The 6,602-nt window shown below is 41.9% G+C and overlaps 1 long non-coding RNA gene across 3 annotated transcripts; it reads left to right on the top strand.

Moving 5' to 3' along the window:
- Positions 1 to 486: 486 nt before the first annotated feature.
- Positions 487 to 6,030, top strand: LOC125722722 (uncharacterized). Of its 3 annotated transcripts, none has more exons than XR_007386526.1 (5): positions 487 to 701; positions 3,652 to 3,780; positions 4,008 to 4,819; positions 4,919 to 5,219; positions 5,302 to 6,030. It is a non-coding gene; the product is annotated as an uncharacterized LOC125722722 (long non-coding RNA). The 3 variants fall into 3 exon arrangements; XR_007386525.1 differs by having other exon boundaries at positions 487 to 812; positions 3,652 to 3,721; XR_007386524.1 differs by having other exon boundaries at positions 488 to 701; positions 3,652 to 3,721.
- Positions 6,031 to 6,602: the final 572 nt, after the last annotated feature.

Below are 6,602 nucleotides of genomic sequence, written 5' to 3'. Positions count from 1 at the left end.
GTGCCGGATTTCCGTTCGCATAGCCAATCTCCCACCATTCCGCATATTTTATCGTGGACACCCCGGCAAATTACACCGCCGTTTTAGGGATCAGTGACATTTTTTGAAGTTTGGGAAGATTTTACTAACCAAATAGCTGTCTATCATCATCACTTCGATATAAGAACACCTCCAATAAAAATAAAGACCACAAGTTTTAATGACATTAAAAACATGCAATAATTTTATCGACATGTACTACATTAGTATAGTATAAAAGAGAAAATAATCAAAGTTGCATAATATAATTTGAAGAATAAAACGAAATTTTGGAGAGCTAACAAACTGCTCACCTCAGTGCCATTTTCATTCGTAGAGTTTGCTGTGCTGCAAACGGTAAAGAATATTTACGTTGTTTCTATGGAAACTACTCCCACTGTCCGCTTAACATTAGTGTAATAGTACGTACGTTGAAACTGGCTAATGAGCTGTATTACGCTACGTGCGTATTACGTCATAACTCGTGCGTAGAGTCCATTTTTCCGGGGAATGTCGAAGACGTACTATGTAGTTCAGATGTAGAAAGTTCTACTTTTCTTTTAAATGTTAAAGAAAGTTTCATAAAAACAAATTGTATAGCGAATGTTCAGTACAATAGGAAGCGTTATTTTGTTCAAGCAAATGGAGCCGAGGCATAATATTTAAAGGAATGTTATTCAAAGGTAATAAGCTTCCACCACACTGCAGCTTAAATACACGCGTAATGAGGCAAAATACCGCTTTCTTAAATTAATTACATGATACGTGAATGTCCTGCTTTGTCTTCCAATAAGGTAAGCTCGGTGGCTATAAACACTCATACATTTAGCTGATACAAATTAATTTTGTACTTTGGAAAAAAAAGTAGCTGATTTTGGCTTGTTGAGGCTTCCACATATGACAAGATGGCACTGCCTGAGCATGCTTTTAGAAATGTACTGGAGTGCCACTAGCAGGCAAGCAAGTTACTTTGCAACTTCTAGAGCACAGCAATGGTGTTTGACATCGTGTTAGCTATATACGCAGGGATGGATATAACTGGTAAGCATTCAGCATTCAGCAACTGGTAAGTACGCATTCACCTTCAAAAGCGATATGTGCAGCAATCGGTTGTTGTAACAGTGTGAATTCGTACGTACTTTATGTGCATTTGCGGCGATATGACAAGAAACTACCGTGCATTTTAACCTCTATTTTCCTTACTTCTTTATATTACGTTTTCTCTGCTTTATTTCAGTCAGTCTAACATATTGCGCCACAGCCTTCAACCCAAATTTTCATAGCAGACTTCAGTTAGGAGTACGCCTTAGTAATGATTAACCTGGGACTCACCAGGGAGGTGTGGGGGGATACTATTGTAAATTGCTTAGTTTTAACTATAACAGCCTTAATAATCCTATCAAACACAGTGAAATACTGCAATACCTTTATCGCTGAAGGGCTCGTATGATGCTCTTTCAAGAAACTCATTTTAAACCATCAGACGACAGGTGTGGATGGGCAGATTACATCTATCATTCTACAATCTTTCTGCTGTAGAGCAAGGGATGTAAAAATATTGTTGCATACATCTATTCCCTTTGTTCTTTGCATATCTGATGTGGATTCCCGATCCAAATGGGAGATCTGTCATAATTACTAGTTTATTGTTCATTACGCCTGTACTATTGGTTAACGCATGTGCTCCTAATTGTGATGATATTTTCTTTAAGCGTCTGTTCTCACTGGTACCTGATACCTCTAAATATCACCTTATCTTGGGGAGTGATTTAAATTGTCGCTTTAATCCGAAATTGGATCATCCATCCCCCAAGATAGCTCTGCCTTCAAAATCTGTCGAAACGATCAATTCTTTTACCAACAAATTTAATGTGTCAGGTGTTTTCACAATTTTTTAATCCCACTCGAAAAGAGTATAGTTTTTTTCTCTGAGATTCATCACACGTTTACCCAAATTGACTATTTCTTAGTTGATAAGACTTCTTGCTCAATATCTGAGTAGCTATGATAAAATAGCTTTCTCAGATCATGCTCCAGTCTCCTCGAAAATTTTGTTAGAACATGGTGTCCTTGACGGTTCAACACTCAGTTGCTTTCCTTGTTGATTTTATTTCACAACAAATTGCCAATTTTCTTTCTTTAAATATATCTCCAGATGTATTTGTTTCCATATCGCTGGAAACCTTGCAGACTGATACCAGTGGGCAGATTATCTGATATGTAAGCAATGATAGAGAGCTGTGGAAGGAGAAGATGGCATATTTAACACAGCGTGAAGCAGATCTTGACAATTGATATGTTTCTCCCTATCTGATGATGTTTATAAGGAGCATCTAACGATACAAGCAGAGTTTGAATTTCTAGTGTCTCAACATACTGCTGAACTACTGATGCAAACAAGGTCTCATTATTACGAGCAAATCCTCTAGAAATGAATAATGCATTCAAGTTTTTCTCCTCTCACTTGTTGTCTAGAGTTCAATAGTTTCTTTAGGGATTTAGCCATTCCTTCATTGGAATGTGTGGCTGTGAATGATTTAGATGTCACTATCACTCTCACTGTAACTGAACTGACCACCATGGCGGCTGCTTCGCAAAGTGGTTAATGTCCCAGACCCGATGGCTTTCCTTCCGAGTTCTATAAAAAGTTATGGCCCCAGTTGTCCTCTCTCCTATTGGACATGTTCAACAACCTGAACCTCTTGCCCAAGCTAATATTTCTCATGCTAAAAAAGGGGAAAGATCCTTATTCTTACACCTCCTTTCACCTAAAGGCTTATTGAATACGGACTAAGATCCTGTCCAAAGCACTGGCCCTTCAGGCTTGTTTGACCAGATTGAGGTCCTTGTCAGAATTTTGTTGGTGGTTCCAGTGTCCTCATGTGAAGCTGAGAGGAGCTTCAGTGCATTGCGCAGACTAAAGACGTGGCTAAGGGCTACTATGGGCCAAGATGCACTTAACAGTCTGTTAGTCTGCAATATGCAGAAAGACGAGCTGGAGAACTTTAACATAAACAACATATGCCAAGAGTTTGTGGGGCCCAGTGATACCAGGAAAAACACATTTGGTACTTTTGTTTAGTGTCTATTCATTAATGTAAGTTTGCTTTAAATTGCAGATGTTTTTTTTTTGCATAGAACAGTTACTGTAAATCGATAATTTAATTGTTGATTTTGATACAAAACATTACTTATTTTATATCTTTTTCACAATAATAGTCATGTTTAAATGTTATTGTATGTTGATGGCTTGACCGTAAACAACATAACAAAAAATGCAATAAATAGTTTTGAAGAAAAATCTGCTTTGTCATTGAACCTGAGAAAAACTTTGAAAATAAGCATAATGACACAGTCTCCATGCTACAATAATAATGACAGAAATAAAGTTTTTCACTGTGGGGACAAATCTTCATAAGTACAATTTGACTGTATTATTTGTGTCCCCTTCAAAAATTGCTTATGAGAAATTTTATATCTATTGTCCCCCTCCTACTGTTAAATAAAATTTATGCCCATGATTATAATAATTATAGCAACTGTATTTTGTGTATGGTTGAAGATCTGTCTGGTCTTTATTCATTTAATTATCACTGTAAATATCTGGTTAACTATCTATCATTTACTCCTCAGAAAGCAAATTCAGACAGCGGTTGCCTGGATCAACACCCAGTACTGGGATGCCTGGAACCTGTGTGACGAGGTGATCGACTGGGGAGACGGTGTGGAGGAGTGCTCACGAGCGACACCCCCACTGTCCAGGTTGGGGGGGATAAGGAGGGATTGGGAAGGGCTACTTGGGAAAATGTGGAGGTATCAGAAAGGGGCCTCCAATGGTGAGATGGAGGGGGCGGAGGCTGGTATGAATGTAATGCATATGGTAAATGGAGGTCAGGAGAATGGATGTGAGGTAAGAGTGAATGTGGAGGAGGTTAAGGGAGAAGGAGAGAAAAGTAGAGGGAATGCTTTGGGATCTATTGTGTTACAAGGAGGCAGATCATGGCTGGAAACCATTCAGGAAGAAGGATGTGAGGAAGAAGAAGAAACTGAGGTGGCGTTTCAGGAGGCACAAGACGCTGAAGTTGCCCAGTTGGACAGATGGTGTCCATGTGGCTGGTGTAAGGTGGGGTAGGAGGCTTCTGAACCATGTGTTAGGCCTAGTGCACTTATGGATTGTGCTTGTTTGTTATAATGAAATAAGCTTATAAACTAAACATAATATATTTTAAAGGTACGTGTTTATATCAGTATCTACATGTAAAGGGAGCAGACACAGGAAAAAGGTATTGAAGACCCTTGATATGATATTGCTGTTTTTGTTTTAGATTCCAAAGTTAACCCTTTATTTAATTTATCCCTTTTCCCCAAGTAGAATAATGCATGTACTTGTAATCTGTATTATTTTGCTTTGGAGTCGGAAGTTCCAAAATCACCAGGCAAGTTATTCGATTGTATGTGTTTTAACTACTAGAAAGATGTAAATGATAAGCCTTAAGATTTATTTAAAATTAATTTATTGTTTTTTTGTAAATTAAAAACAGGAACCCTCATGGACCAAGACTTGAGGGCATTTGTACAATCCACCTGTACAACTTTAACTGGTTCTGCAGTCTTTTTCTCCCCACAGCCTCTGCTTGTTCCCTTCTTCTCTTTCTGTCTTCCCTCCAGGAGAGCTCCTCAGGCATCTCCTGCCTGTAATTCCTGGGAAATGCCACCTGCCACCCATCCTTGGAAGCGTCGCCCATTCTCAGGATCTCATGCGTCACCATTCATCACAGTCACAGCGCTTGCAGACATCTGGGTAAAAGGAAAAGCCCATTTTTTTTAAAACTTGCACGTTAAATTTTCCTCTAATTACCATTTTATTCTTTTAAATTTCATTATGTTTATTTACATTTAGTATGGATTAAGGCATCACCAGCCTGGCATCAGACTCTCCGGACAATGCCAGCCCAGAGGGGGCTGACCTGGAGGACATTCCCCCGGAGGACATGGAGTGGGAGCCTCCAGGTCTTGCCCTGAGTCCCACTCCGTGGTGTCAGCCCCGTGGCCAAAGTTTCCCCAGCCGAGGAGGCTATCGCCGCGACAACGGCAGGGTCAACGGAAATCCAGTCGTGAGCTGAGGTCCAGGAGGAAAAAACGAGGTTATGCTACCCAGACCTGCCTCCTGATCCAGGCTTGGTCCAAGATGGTCTTTCAGGGTACCCCATTCAATGATTCCCAAAAGGAACCACATCCTGTCTCCTCATGGCGCTGGTACTGGCCTGTGCTTTTGTTTTGCAGGGTCCCTGGTTTGGTCCAGTTCCTGTCCTGCCTGCCCCTCGACACCCTCCGACTCTGCCAACCCCTCGCCGTCTACCGATGCTGTTCTTCCCTCGGCTGCCGCAGACGAGTGGAGCTTCTACAGACCCAGACAGGATTCCAAAGGCCCCCCTGGCCGTGACCCTTCTGCGGCACCCCGGAGCCCATCAGAGGCCCTGAACTGTTCACTTTACCTCCCATGCTACCTAGTGTCTTGCCCCTCCTAATACCTCAGTCTTTGGTCTGTAGTCTTGCTTCCCCGTGGCTCTCCCTGGTTTCACCTCTTAGCCCGATTTCACTGTTCCAGCCCCCACTCCAGTCACTCTTGCTTCCCGCTTTAGGTTCCCCTCTCTTGGCCATATTATTGTTGCACTGGTTCCGTTGCTTGCCTGTCTTGTCTGGTTGTGTCCTGCCTTGTCTGTCCCTGTGCCATCTTTGGTCCTTTTGATGCCCAATCCCTCCCTTTTGTCTCCTTCTACTGTGTCCTTTGTTCCCACTTACCCACTGACACCCACTGTCTGTCTTTTGGTCCATAGTCAGCATCCCTGTTGGATTACCTGGCCTGTCATGAGTTGTGTCCTGGGGGTTAGTCTCCCCTGTTGTCCTTGGTTTTGCCCTGGTCTGTGTGTCCCCTTAATGATGCCCTTGTACCCGGAGGGCACAGGATTGGGAGGGGGGCGTTTACTGTCATGTCTTGCCCATTTAGTCAACCTTACCCTCCAGTTCTCCTCCCTGATGAGCCACGCTTGGTGTCTATTAGTCTCACCCCATGTTCCTCCCCTTCTGTCAGTCACTATCAGCTTCCTTGTGTTTTCCCATTCCTTAGTCTGGTAAAGTGCCCAGTCCTATCTTCTCCAGTTGTCCTTGTCTGTTTGCGTCTCTGTGCCCAAACCTGGTGGTCAATAAAACTCCCCACGAAGGGGATTCTGCCCTACAGCTTGCATTTGGGTCCTACTTCCCACCGGTGACGTGACAGAGGAATACATGCTTAGTGCCAGGCAGAAATCTTTGATTTTGCATCCATATGGTGACTTGGTGAAGTTAGCTGATAGTTCTCTTGATTCCAAAGACATATGATTCTTGAATTCTGAATATTTATGTTACGCCAAACATGACTCATTTTCGTTTTGGACAGTAAGCACTTTATGTAATTCATCCATTGCTCCTTTTCCTTATGGTATACAACCGTTTTATACATGTGGAGACTTATACGCACAAACAATTTTCACATTCCATTACTTTCACACATTTTACTGTGATTGTACATCTCTTCTGATGTCACA

Source organism: Brienomyrus brachyistius, unplaced genomic scaffold (genome assembly GCF_023856365.1).
Source record: "Brienomyrus brachyistius isolate T26 unplaced genomic scaffold, BBRACH_0.4 scaffold41, whole genome shotgun sequence".
Taxonomy (NCBI): domain Eukaryota; kingdom Metazoa; phylum Chordata; class Actinopteri; order Osteoglossiformes; family Mormyridae; genus Brienomyrus; species Brienomyrus brachyistius.
This window is presented reverse-complemented; position numbering and strand designations above follow the sequence as displayed.